General features: G+C 50.6%; 1 protein-coding gene across 3 annotated transcripts in view; it reads left to right on the forward strand.

Moving 5' to 3' along the window:
* The window catches only part of SLC27A1 (solute carrier family 27 member 1), a 59,061-nt gene that overhangs the window by 17,057 nt on the left and 27,911 nt on the right, over window positions 1-14,093 (forward strand). The window lies entirely within an intron of this gene.

Genomic DNA, 14,093 nt, shown 5'->3' on the forward strand with positions numbered 1-14,093 from the left:
ATTTACTGATGCCAATTTTTCAAATATCGAGGCTTATATCCACTTCTGGATATCGCGGCGGAACGGTAGGGTCACCACGAATCAGTTGTGCATGTTGCAGAGGGAAAATGTAAAGCACCCAAAATCAAAGTGGAAATTAAATTCAGTGTAGACGGCAGGGATTTATTCTAGCTGGCAGTGGGTAAAAAGCCCCGTGCAGACCACACCCTGGATGGCTCATCTGTGCCAAAAGAACTTTTCTTATTGTGAAATCTAGCAAATGGCATGTGGCAAAGAGCCCCCCCCTCCCCCCTGAGACGTCATAGCAAGGGGCGGTATTTAAATCAAGTGTTATTTGCTGTCAGGTTGCAGTCCCTTTATGATGATCTTGGCACTGGCAGTCTTCAAGCAAAGGTTGGATACACACTTTTCTTGGATGCTTTAGGATGCTCTGGGCTGATCCTGCGTTGAGCAGGGTGTTGGACTAGATGGCCTGCATGGCCCCTTCCAACTCTATGATTCTATGATTCTATCTTGTAGGGCAGGGGTTGCGAGCCTTTTTGAACCCGTGGGCACCTTTGGAACTCTGACACACCATGTTGCGTGCAGACCCACAAAACGGCTGCCACAGGAGGCGGAGCCAGCCGCAAGATGGCTACCAGAGCTTGCCTTCAATCACAGTGTGGATCCTTGTGCTCAAATGGCAGGTGCAGAACAAACAAACATCCATCAACCAGATCTCTAGTGGCCAATTAGAAGGTTTGCTGGACAGAAGCCTCCTCCCTCCCTTGCCCCTCACTTTCTACAGGCACCGAGAAAGCTGTTGGCACCACCATGTGGGGGGTCACTGCAGTAGGTTTTCATGACAATATTCACAGGTGGGTGGTCATTGCCTGCTGCTCTGCAGCAACACTGGGCTTCCTTGGTGGTCTCCCATCTAAGTATTAACCTGGGCTGACCCTTCGTAGCTTCCAAGATTCGACAAGATAGTGCTAACCCGGACATCTTTCAGAGACACTCGTCCTCGTCTTCCTTCTCCTTCTCCTTCTCCTTCTCCTTCTCCTTCTCCTTCTCCTTCTCCTTCTCCTTCTCCTTCTCCTTCTCCTTCTCCTTCTCCTTCTCCTTCTCCTTCTCCTTCTCCTTCTCCTTCTCCTTCTCCTTCTTTTTTACAGGAGACTAGGATTACCCAACAGGCCTGCTCCTTAAAAAGCAGAAGAGTTGGTTCTTATATGCCGCTTTTCTCTACCTGGAGTCTCAAAGCAGCTTCCGTTCACCTTCCCTTCCCTCTCCCCACAACAGACACCCTGTGAGGGAGGTGAGGCTGAGAGAGCCCTGAGATTCCTGCTCGGTCAGAACAGCTTTCTCAGCGCTGTGGCGAGCCCAAGGTCCCCCAGCTGGCTGCATATGCGGGAGCGCAGAATCAAAAACGGCTCACCAGATGAGAAGTTCGTACTCCTCACCACTACGCCAAGAGGCTTCGTGTGTGGAAATAGGCAGCCAAAACTCTTTAATAGCACGGAGGTAGGCAGCACTACCTGTTATATAACAATCTGTTCCGCCTCTGGTAAAGGGATGAGACCTGTCCCTCTGGGCCTGTTGGGAGCTTCCCAAAAGACCAGAAGTTGTTGCTTGAATGAAACTCAGATAAAATCTTGGCTCCACAGCCTTGTGGCTGTTGTAATGCAACCTGGCGGTTGGAGCCAGTATATCGTAGCAGGGACGCTCTCGAACGTGGGTTGGTTGTAGCCAGCTTTTGGCAACAGCCAGCTTTCTCTACTTTTCTCCTAAAAGTCACCCTGCGAGGTAGGTTAGGCTGAGAGCCAGGACTGCATTCTGTGGGTTGTTGGGCTAGGTGATCCTAGAGCAGTGGTTCTCAACCTGGGGGCCGGGACCCCTTTGGAGGTCAAACAACCCTTTCACAGGGGTCGCGGCTTAGCAGGGGGGGGCGCTCCTCCTACAGGCACCTGCGCTCAGCCGCCAGCCGCTCCAGCAGTGCCTCCAGCTCAGCGCAGTCTCCCGCCAGGCACTCCAGGTGGCGGCACAACTTGGCGGGACAAGAGGCAGAACTGAACTAAGGAACCCAGGGAAGAAAACAACTTATATACAATCACGAACAATGGATCTTCATGCCATTGGCCCATTTTGGTTTACTTTCTTGCATAATTTTATGGCTGGGGGTCACCACAACATGAGGAACTGTATGAAAGGGTTGTGGCATTAGGAAGGTTGAGAACCACTGGCCTAGAGGGACCTTCCAAGTCTAGGATTCTAGGATTCTGTGACTGCACAAGGACACTTGCTGAGCCCTGTGGTTGAGTGTGAATCTGAATGTGAGTCATAGAATCATAGAGTTGGAAGGGGCCATACAGGCCATCTAGTCCCACCCCCTGCTCAATGCAGGATCAGCCCTAAGCATCCTAAAGCATCCAAGAAAAGTGTGTATCCAACCTTTGCTTGAAGACTGCTTGAAGAGTCTCCCTGGCCAAAGAACTAACCCGCACCCCGTATGTCGTTGCATGGTTCTGCTCAAAATCACCACCTTTTTACAGCTTTTATTCTATTTGGGCCATCAAGTCACAGGTGACTGACTGCGACTCCGTGGAGTTTTCAAGACAAGAGGTGAACAGGGGTGGTTTGTCATGGCCTGTCTCCATGTCACGACCCTGCTATTCCTCGGTCAGTCGCCCATCCAAATGTTATCAGGGCCGATTCTGCTTGGCTTCCGAGATCTGATGAGATCAAGCCAGGGTGGGCTACCCTGATCTGGCTATTCCTTGGGGTGACGATGGTGGTGGTGATGGTGGGAAGATTTGGAGAAAGATAATCCACCCTCCCCCCTGCCAGTCCCATCCTCAGAACTCCAGACACTAGCTGATGCGGTCCTAAGCAAAGTTGCACCGTTGTCAGTGGTCTTGGAAGGGGATAACTCTGCTTAGGGTGATGTGGAAACTGTGGAGGGTACTTGCAGCCCTCGAACTGGTTATGGATTTCAGACCTTACTTGGACTGTGAACCGCACAAGGTGAACTTGGGACGGTCGCGAGCTCTCGACCTAACCCGCCCGACAGGGTTGTAACAACAGCAGATGAAGAAAAAAAACTCCTGGATGCCACATAAAACCTGCAAATTGCTTCCACTTAGGTAGAATTCCAAGTTTGGAAGGGGCCATACAGGCCATGCAGTCCAACCCCCTGCTCAATGCAGGATCAGCCCAAAGCATCCTAAAGCATCCAGGATAGGTATCAGTCCAGCCTCTGCTTAGAATCGTAGAAGAAGAAGAAGAGTTGGTTCTTACATGCCGCTTTTCTCTACCCGAAGGAGGCTCAAAGCGGCTTACAGTCGCCTTCCCATTCCTCTCCCCACAACAGACACCCTGTGGGGTGGGTGAGGCTGAGAGAGCCCTGATATCACTGCTCGGTCAGAACAGTTTTATCAGTGCCGTGGCTAGCCCAAGGTCACCCAGCTGCCTGCATGTGGGGGAGTGGGGAATCGAACCCGGCTTGCCAGATTAGAAGTCCGCACTCCTAACCACTACACCAAACTGGCTCTCTAGAATCCCAGAGTTGGGAGGGGCCAGACAGGCCATCTAGTGCTCCCTTGCTCAATGCAGGATCAGCCTAAAGCATCCAGGAGAAGTCTCTGTCCAGCCACTGCTTAGAATCATAGAATCCCAGAGTTGGAAGGGGCCAGACAGGCCATCCAGTCCCACCCCCTGCTCAATGCAGGACCAGCCTCAAGAGAGCAACCTTGGCCCTCCTCAGCCTCTTCTTCTCCAACATACCATCCTAACCCACACCATTCCCAGAGTTGAAATTGCTACCTGTTTCCTGCAGGTCCATGCATCCAGGAAGTTCCTCTTTTTCTTTCCCCCGCCCTTTTTTGGGGGGGGAGGGGGGTCGAAAGGATTTGGGACTGCTGTGTCTTGGCAAAGACTGCTTTACTTCTCACAGTGGCTGTCACCGCCTTCCGGCTCTCCACCTCCCCCCAGTTGCAGGGCAAGGGAGACGTAACAGTGGGGATAAAAGATTACCCCCCTCACCCCTTTCAGTATATGGAAAGCACAGCGAAGGCTTCAAAAGGCCCTTCTGTTCTCTTCCTGGCAGAGCTCGGGGTAAGGTCACTGTGACAGGCCAGCCTCCTTTGGCAAAAGGCCGCGAGTGTGTTCCTCAAAACACTCCGCTCACCCCACTCCAGTTCCCTCAACTTCTGCTTTGGGCGCTCAAGTCAGACCGTTCGTAAAAGATCATTGATTTGTATCGGCAGTTTACTCCTCCGGGGGAGTCTTCCGTTACTCTTCCTTGATCCGCTGCCAAAGGAAGGCGGACGGATGCATCTGGGGAGATGGGATCTGTCAAGTGTGGCGCATCTGGTTTCTGGCCCTGTGCCATAACACTTATTAGCCTTCTTCCTTCCTTTTTCCCCAAGAAGGTGGTTATGGAGGTTCAGAGCGGCAGCCTCAGATCTGGAGAACCGGGTTCGATTCCCCACTCCTCCTCCTCCAGCTGGCTGACCTGGCCATTCACAGTTCTCTGAGAGCTCTCTCAGCGTCACTTCCCTCACAGGGTGTTTGTTGGGAAGGCGACTGTAAGCCTCTTTGAGACTCCTTCAGGTAGAGAAAAGCGGCATATAAGAACCAACTCTTCTTCTTCAGTAATCTCAGGGCTCTCTCAGCCTCACCCACCTCACAGGGTGTCTGTTGTGGGGAGAGGAAAGGGAAGGAGAATGTAAGCCGTTTTGAGACTCCTTCAGGTAGAGAAAAGCGGCATATAAGAACCAACTCGTCTTCTTCTTCAGTAATCGCAGGGCTCTCTCAGCCTCACCTCCCCCACAGGGTGTCTGTTGTGGGGAGAGGAAAGGGAAGGCGAATGTAAGCCCCTTTGAGACTCCTTCGGGTCGAGAAAAGCAGCATATAAGAACCAACTCTTCTTCTTCAGTAATATCAGGGCTCTCTCAGCCTCACCCACCTCACAGGGTGTCTGTTGTGGGGAGAGGAAAGGGAAGGCCACTGTAAGCCGCTTTGAGACTCCTTCGGGTAGAGAAAAGCGATATATAAGAACCAACTCTTCTTCTTTTTCTTCTTCAGTAATATCAGGGCTCTTTCAACCTCACCTCCCTCACAGGGTGTCTGTTGTGGGGAGAGGAAAGGGAAGGTGATTGTGAGCCCCTTTGAGACTCCTTCGGGTAGAGAAAAGCATATAAGAACCAACTCTTCTTCTGAAACATTCTTCAGGCTTCGAGAAAGCCCAGAAGTGGCGCGATCCCGCAGAATATGGTTGGGAAGTACAGCTGTGTAGATGCCCACCCAGGGCCCCTCCCCTCCCACCCCCTCCAAGCCATTCATTGGCCTTTTTGGAAGGGTGGTGGGTGGGCTGACATGACCTTATATGGTCACATCACCTGATAAACGTCTAACACCATTTGGGAAACCCTTCCAGGGCTGTCGAGAAACCCCAGGTTGGTCGGGAAAGCCTGTAGGCCAGGCTTTTTCTATCTTCTGACCGTGGAGGAGCCCCTGAAATAAACTTTCAGGCTTTGAGGAGCCCCGGAAGCGACCAATTCCCTAGCTCATGAGTGGTCAAACCGCGGCCCTCCAGATGTCCATGGACTACAATTCCCAGAAGCATTCGCTGGCAGGGGCTCATGGGAATTGTAGTCCATGGACATCTGGAGGGCCGCAGTTTGACCACCCCTGCCCTAACTTGTGGCCGAGTCCATTGATGCAGGAGGGGAAAGGTTTGAGGACCCCCCTCTGGAGCTCCCCCAGAACCCCAGGGGTCCACAGACCCCTGGTTAGGAATCCCTGCTGCAGGCACTGCAGTGTTTTCAATGACATCCCGGGGATACTTAATACTAGGCATGAAACCCAGCCGAATAATCTGCAGCTTCATTCAGCTTTTGAGTCCGTGGCAGGGTTATTTCAGGACACGGAGTGCTTGATGAATGGGTCGGTTTCCGTGGCTCCCCCCCCATCCCTTTTCTCCAGCTCCACATAACAACGGGGGCTGAAAAAGTTGCAAAAAAACCCGGCATCTCCCTCGCCTCTCCCCCTCTCCTCTTTCCTTTCTCATTCTCCTTTCACATGCGCCACAATTTGCGCAGCATACAGATGGGACAAAGTTCCGCAAAAGGCAACCCTGCTGGACATACGCATGCATCTTCCCCCCCAAACGCTGTTTGTGCCAAAGAAAATAGTTCTCTGGTTACGTTTTAGGGATGGGGGGTGGGCCGCTAAGAAGCCGGGCTGTTCTGCCTCCAGCTGACTTGGCTCAAGCATAAAGGACTGGCGCATGGTTATGTTTTGGAAGAGCAGGTTGCGTAACAGTTTGCTTTTCCGTAAGGGCAAATCGAAAGACACGGTTTAAAAATAAATTGTATTGTTTGTTTTATTAATTTTTTTAGAATCCTAGAGTTGGGAGGGACCTGCTGGGTCATGTAGTCCAACCTCCTGCACTGTGCAGGACGATCACAACCCTATCGTTCGTCCACTGTAACTTGCCACCCACTTGAACCTTCACCGAATCAGGCTCTCCGTCAGATGGCTCTCCAGCCTCTGTTTAAAAATTCCCAAAGATGGAGAACCCACCACCTCCCGAGGAAGCCTGTTCCACTGATAAACCGCTCTAACTCTCATGAACATCCTCCGGATGTTTAGACAGAATTTCTTTTGCATTAAATTCATCCCATTGGTCCATCCCTCCGGGGCAAGAGAGAACAACTCTGCTCCATCCTCAATATGGCAGCCTTTTCAATACCTGAAGATGGTTATCAGATCCCCTCTCAGTCGTCTCCTCTCTAGGCTAAACAGACTAAGCTCCCCCAACCTTTCCTCCTACGTCCTGGTCTCCAAACCCCTCACCATCTTTGTTGCCCTCCTCTGGACATGTTCAAGTTTGTCTACATCCCTCTTCAACTGGGGTGCCCAAAACTGAACACAGGACTCCAAGTGAGGCCGAACCAGAGCAGAGTAAAGCGGTACCATCACCTCCCGTGATCTGGACACGATACTCCGTTTGATACAGCCCAGAATCCCATTTGCCTTTTTAGCCACCGAGTCACACTGCTGACTCATGTTCAATGTCTTTTTATACTGCCTTTCCCCATTGGCTCAGGATGGTTAACAACCTATGTAATACATTACAGTCATAAGCATGAACAGAATAAGTATATAACATAGACAATTCAATCATATTAATTTTAAAAAAAATATTAAAATCCAGGTTTTAAAATTGTAGCGTACGGCTACATGCGATGTTAATTTTCGCTTAAGGCAGGCTTTCTCAACCAGGGTTCTGTGAAACCCTGGGGTTTTTTGACAGCATTGAAATGTTTTCCTGAATGGGTGGGAGTTATTTCATTTGTGTATATATATATATATATATTTTAAATGCGTTACATATGGTCATGCTGCCCAGCCCCTCCCCCTCCCACAATCGCCAATGATGGGCCTGGAGGGGGTGATAAGGGGAGGGGCCTCTGATTGGGCGTGTCCACAGCTATGCTTCCCAACCCTATTCTGCATGATTGAACCAGTTCTGGGGTACCTGGAAGCCTGAAGAATATTTCAGGGGTTTCTCAGCGGTAAAAAAAGTTGAGAAAGGCTGGCTTCGGGTTCGTCCCCCTTCCAAGAGTGGTTGGGGAGAGAAAAGAGTGCTAAAAAGGTGTTACTGTGACCTTGTGTTTGGCGGGAGACTCATTTTCTTGATGTTCTGTGGGCCACAACCATAGGCCCAGAAGAATGACTCTGTTTTGCAGGCACAGCAGAACCGTTTTAGGTCCTGTAGGGCATGTGTCCCCAACTCAGTAAAATTGTCAAGTATTGACCAGTCCCTGGTGATAAAAAGGTTGGGGACCACTGCTGTAGGGCCTTGATCTCCTTCAGGGGTGTTCCACCAGACTGAAGTCCGGGCTGAAAAATATTTGAAGAGGAAAATAGCCAAATGTCAACCGTTGGCGACAGGCCTGGTGAAAAACAAACGGCCCTTTAAATATGTCCTGGTTAATAATTCATCTGCCTAATAACCAAGGGGCGGCCCTGGTAAGTTTTGGGTGGGAGACCTCGTAGGAAGTCCAGGGTCACTGTACAGAGGCAGGCAATGGGTCTTTTGCATCCCAGTACAGTTTATTATGAGCCTCTTGTGGTGCAGAGTGTTAAGCAGCCGAAATGCTGTCTGAAGCTGTCTGCCCATGAGGCTGGGAGTTCGATCCCAGCAGCCGGCTCAAGGTTGACTCAGCCTTCCATCCTTCCGAGGTCGGTAAAATGAGCTTGCTGGGGGGTAAACGGTAATGACTGGGGAAGGCACTGGCAAACCACCCTGTATTGAGTCTGCCATGAAAACGCTAGAGGGCGTCACCCCAAGGGTCAGACATGACTCGGTGCTTGCACAGGGGATACCTTTACCCTTTACAGTTTATTAATACAGTCAACAACCAGAAAGCCCCATGGAGCACAACTTCGAAGGCTTTGTGCCGGGAAGCATTTGGCATTCCGTTTTGTTGGAGTTGGCACGGTGTTTTATTGCAGGCACACAATTACCTTCTGCTTTTGATTTGTTTCGATATTAACTTGCTGATGATCTGTCTCAGGGTCATTATTGGATTTCTTAATTTATACATTGCATCATATGACTTGCTTGCCTGTTACTATGTGCTTGCTGTCGTTTTTTGGTGTAGTGGTTAGGAGTGCGGACTTCTAGTCTGGCGAGCCGGGTTTGATTCTGCACTCCCCCACATGCAGCTAGCTGGGTGACCTTGGGCTTGCTGCCACTGACCGAGCAGTGATATCAGGGCTCTCTCAGCCTCTCCTCCCTCACAGGGTGTCTGTGGTGGGGAGAGGAAGGAGAAGGCGATTGTAAGCCACTTTGAGCCTCCTTCGGGTAGGGAAAAGCGGCATATAAGAACCAACTCTTCTTCTTCAGTAATATCAGGGTTCCCGGGGTAGCCAACCTCCAGGTGTGGCCTGGAAATCTCCTGGAATTACACTTGAGGCTTAGTGTACAGGGTTGTTAGGCTGACGAAACAGGAGGCAAAAAAAAAAACCCCTGCAACAGTTTCATCACCGTGAGTGGTGGAGAAGAGACACACCTGGCTAGGCTGTGTCTTCCCTCCAGCAGTGAGGCCTGTCACAGCAGTATTTTTAGTGAGATGGGGCTTTCCCCGCCTCAAAAGGAAAAGACTCACATGCCCACAGATTCCCTTGCCCTGCTCTTGGAAATGCGTCCCTCCCCTCAGTCAGGGGCTGTTAGAGGCTTCCTTCACAAGAGGCCTGAGGGGAAGGTGGTCTGTGCGGAATCCTGAGCAAGAGTTGGAGGGTTCAGAACTTTGGTAAGGGGCGGGACAGCCTGCCTGATTGGCAGTTCGTTAGACAGTGGCAGTGAGTTGGTCAAAAGCTCCTCCCACAGCCTCAACCGCGTTTTATATTTGTTACGGATACAGATAAGCTCTGGTGTGTATGCACATTTCTCCGGATTCACACACATGCACACGAAAGCTTAGACCTTGCATAAAACCTTGTTGGTCTCAAAAGTGACACTGGACTCAGACCTGTTGCTTCAGACTGACAGGGATGACTCTATGCTAAAATGCCTTAATCTATGCTCAGACGTAGTGAGCAAATGCGGTTGCCTTCGGAGTGAACATGTGTAGACTTGCGCTGTCTGTGTGATATATGGCTGAAGGCCTAATTATATGATGCATTTTTCCTGGGTAGACAGCTGGGCTGGGTTGAAGTCCTATACCTCCCAGGCAAAGCTGAATTCAGTTCAGATCCAAACTGTAGCATACTGCGAAAGAAGAAGAAGAGCTGTTCTTTGTACCCTGCTTTTTATAATTTGCAGGAGTCTTATCATGGCTTACAATTGCCTTCCTTTCCTCTCCCTGCGACAAATACCCTGTGAGGTCAGTGAGGCTGAGAGAGCTCTGGGAGAACTGTGACCAGCCCAAGTCATGTCAAGGTGGGAAAGTCACACAGGGGGAAGCTTGAACCCAGAGGAGTGTGTTTGTGGTTCCCCTCCACCTCAGACCTGCATGCAGAGGGGTTGCCAACTTCAAGGTGGTAGCTGGCGTTTTCCTGGGATTACGGCTGATCTCCAGGCAACGGCGATCAATTCACTTGGAAAAAATGAGGGCTCTCTGGCATTATATCTCATTGCAGTCCCTGCCTTCCCCAAGCTGTAGTCTCTGCCCTCCCCAAACCGCACCACAAATCTCCAGAGCTGGCAACCCTAGACATGTACCTTGGAGACTTGGAAATCCCAGAACATTTCTGTTGACCCAGGAAAAGTGTTTTGTGCAGGTAGGCCCTGACTGGAGACTCGAACCCAGGCCTTCCACCCCGAATCATCATAGTGAGGGGCGGTATATCAATAAACTTGACACTCTGACCTGTACACATAGGCTGCAATGTGCTCTGTTCAGCCATAGCTGTTATTATAGAAAGCCAAATCAAATTGTCCCAGCCCAATGAGATTGTTAGTTGTTCCAGTATCGAATATAATTCTAGCACATGATGTGCTTGATAGAGTTTGAGGTAAGTTAACATACGTACGTGCTGTGCTCTTGGAATGTAATCTGAAAGACTTGCGGGCAGAGCCAGGGCATGTGCACATATGGGTGCTCAGGTCCCCACCCTTTCTTCTAAAGCAGGGACTACGTGCAGTTGTGCAGCATCAGCGCATGTTACACAGAAGGGGAGATCCTTGCATATTGCTCTTTGCTCCAGGTCTGAAGAGCGGGATTAAAAGGGCCACAGTGGGCTGATGCATTTGACGATAAACACATGAAGCTGCGGTAGATCAGGTGAGACCAGTGGTCCTCAACCTTCCTAATGCTCTCAACCTTTCCTTTAATCCAGTTCCTCATGTTGTGGTGACCCCCAACCATAAAATTATGCAAGAAATTAAACCGAAATGGACCAATGGTGTGAAGATCCATTGTTCGTGATTGTATATACATTGTTTTTTCCCCCTGGGGTTTCTCAGTTCAGTTCTGCCTCTTGTCCCACCATGCCGATCTCGCTCTTTTCCGCTGCTCCAGACAGACAAACGCTCTACCTCAATCTACCCCGCAAGGCTGTTGTGTAGATGGCGCCTCCCCCCCCCCAGCCAAGCTGCTTGCTCTGCCGCGACCCCTGTGAAAGTGTCATTTGACGCCCAGGCTGAGATCCACTGGGTTAGACTTAGCAGATTTCCACGGCCTCTTTTCCAGCTTTGATACCTTAACTGGAGACACTGGGACCGGAATAGGGTTCACATTTGCCCCCTTATAGCAGAAGAGCTTCTGCCCCCTGCAGACCTCTCTTGCCAAGGTTCAGTTGATCGGTGGGCAGAAACTGGGGTTGGGACAGTAGAGGTTAGAGTTGCCAGCTCTGGGTTGGGGAAAACCTGGAGATTTTGGGGGTGGAGCCTAAAGAGGGGTAGAGGTTGGGAAGGCGAGGGGCTTCAATATGGTGCAGTGCCTTAAGAGTCTACCCTCCAAAGCAGCCTCTTTCTCCAGGTAAACTGATCTCAGGAGGTAAGCAGAAAAGAGCAAGACTCCAATAGTACCTTAAAGATTGGTAGCTATCACCTGGAGGTTGGCAGATCTAGGGGAGGTGCAGTCATCCCATGTGGGAGGGGGGGTTAAACAATAGAAAACAAGGCCTCTTCTACTGACAAGAAGTTCTGACTCTGGAGTTCCCAGTGATTTCTAGAGATACCCAGAAATGATAAGATTACCATAGAGTTTCCGGTTCATTGTCACTACTTGGTAGCTCTCTGTCTCTGTCTCTCTCTACCCATCTACCTGCCGAACTTGGACTAGATGGCCTGTATGGCCCCTTCCAACTCTATGATTCTGTGATTCTACCTACCCATCTACCTACCCATCCATCCACCCATCCACCCATCCATCCATCCATCCACCCACCCACCCATCCACCCACCCACCCATCCATCCACCCACCCATCCACCCACCCATCCATCCACCCATCCATCCATCCATCCATCCATCCATCCATCCATCCATCCATCCACCCACCCACCCACCCATCCATCCATCCACCCACCCATCCATCCATCCATCCATCCATCCATCCATCCATCCATCCATCCATCCATCCATCCATCCATCCCTCCCTCCCCGAAGGCTCGGGGCAGTTCACATAAAACAGAAACAATACAGATCACTCAATTTAACAATAATAAAGTGATGATAACAATAAACAACGTAGAACAGCAGAAAAGTATGGAGAACAGGAAATGCACATTGATAGCCCAGTGGGTTGGGTGGAATTGTAATGGGAGCCATAGGAGGGAGGCTCAGGGGGAGGGCCCGTGGGAAGTGGTGGTTCAGGTCGACCTTAATCAAACGCCTGGTGGAGGAGCTCCCTTTTGCAGGCATCACAAGGAACTCTGTGAATAGAATTTCTGGTTGTTTTTTTTTAAACATTCTCCTGGGACTCTCTCTTCCTTCCCCCAACTCCCCCCTAGGTCCTGGTAACCCTAAACTTGAACTTAATCCCCTCTGCCTATCAAGCACAGGCTGTATAGTCTATGCATCATTTTCCTGACCTTCTGTTCAGATCTTTAAAGAGATAGGCCCTGGCCACAGATGCCAGGGAGGGGGGATGGTCCTGCTAAATGGACATGGCCGAACGGGGTGGAGGAGGGGAGGAGAAATGAGACTCTTTAGGACAAAGCCCACAAGTATCTGCAATATCCTTATTCAACCCCCCTCCTTCACCCTTGGAAATCTGTAATGGCACGCAAAGCTTAATTCTGCACACGACAGCTGCAGGCAACCGGCTAGCAGCGGTCCAGAAAACTGTAATGGATAGCTGCTCCAAGTGACTACCAGGAGCCCAGCTTGTCATGCAGATGGGTGCCACTGAGATTGCAGGGGGAAATGGTGAAGAATGTGATTTGCTAAGCCTCTCAGCTTTCACTGGAAGGGCGGGAGGGGGGGGGGGAGTTGCTAGCCCTTACGATTGCAGAGGTGCCTTTGCATATATGCAGGCCCTGCATTTGGACATTTGACTTTGTGCTTTTGGGGTAACTTTTGCACATCTTTCTGACACTGGCTCCCCTGTCCCCTTCTGTCTGTCTTGTTCGCTCTCCTTCTTTCCCGCCGCTCCTTGCTGGAAAAACGTCCAGGTCACAAAATGTTGAGTTCTATGCAAAGAGAGCAGGTTCATTCCCACTGGCCACGAAAAGCAAGTTTTACACGCACTTTTTTAAGCGCCACTTATTCTGGGCGCAGGACTTGGGTTGGCTGTTATTCTTAAATCTTGGCTGGGGAAATTTTTTTTTTAATTCCGCCATACATGACCCTGAAGGCGCTTTGCAACCTCTGCCGAAAATACAGCATATTAGCAACAAGCCCAGAGCTGGCAGGCAGAAGTTCCAAGGTCGTCCTCCCACAGCGATTGCTACAGGAACCCCCCCCCTCCCTCCCCAAGGCTTGCCAGGGATTCGGCAGCCCAAGTATTGTCAGTCACTGCGTGGGAAGGGCTTCTTTCTCTGGGTGGAACTGGTGCTTGGCTGCTTCTCCTCCCACCCTTTTGATGATCTTCTTGTAGTGTTGCTAGGTTCCGCCCTGCCCACCAGCTGAGAGTTGAGGGAGGGGTAGGATTGTTAGATCCTGGTTGGGAAACTCCTGGACATTTAGGGGGTGGAGTCTAGGGAGGACAGGGACCTCGATGGGGTACAATGCCCTAGAGCAGAGGGGGCTAAGCTGTGGCTCTCCAGGGCTGAATATGCACGGAGCTTTTATTCCAGCCCCCAGGTCGATTCAATCCCAGCCGTCTACACTGAATGCGATTTCCATTTTGATTTGGGGCGATTTAAATTTTTCATCTGCAACAAGCAGGATTGGCCCTACCTTTCCCCCCGCCCCTGCAATATCCTGGAGTGGATATGACCCTTGATATTTGAAAAATCGGCATGAAGAAACATGCAGCTCCCTGCTTGTCCCGAACTAACATGCTGCCTGGAGCCTCAACACTGTAGAAAAGCCCTGATTGGCCAGGGCGTCAGTTCAAAGGCTTCCTCGTTCCCAGGCTGCAAGGTTTCCCTTAAAGGGGAAGCTCTTTTTCCTCTTGAAAATATTCCTCCTCCTCTGCTGTCTCCAATCCTCTCCCC

This window comes from Paroedura picta, chromosome 3 (assembly GCF_049243985.1).
Source record: "Paroedura picta isolate Pp20150507F chromosome 3, Ppicta_v3.0, whole genome shotgun sequence".
NCBI lineage: Eukaryota > Metazoa > Chordata > Lepidosauria > Squamata > Gekkonidae > Paroedura > Paroedura picta.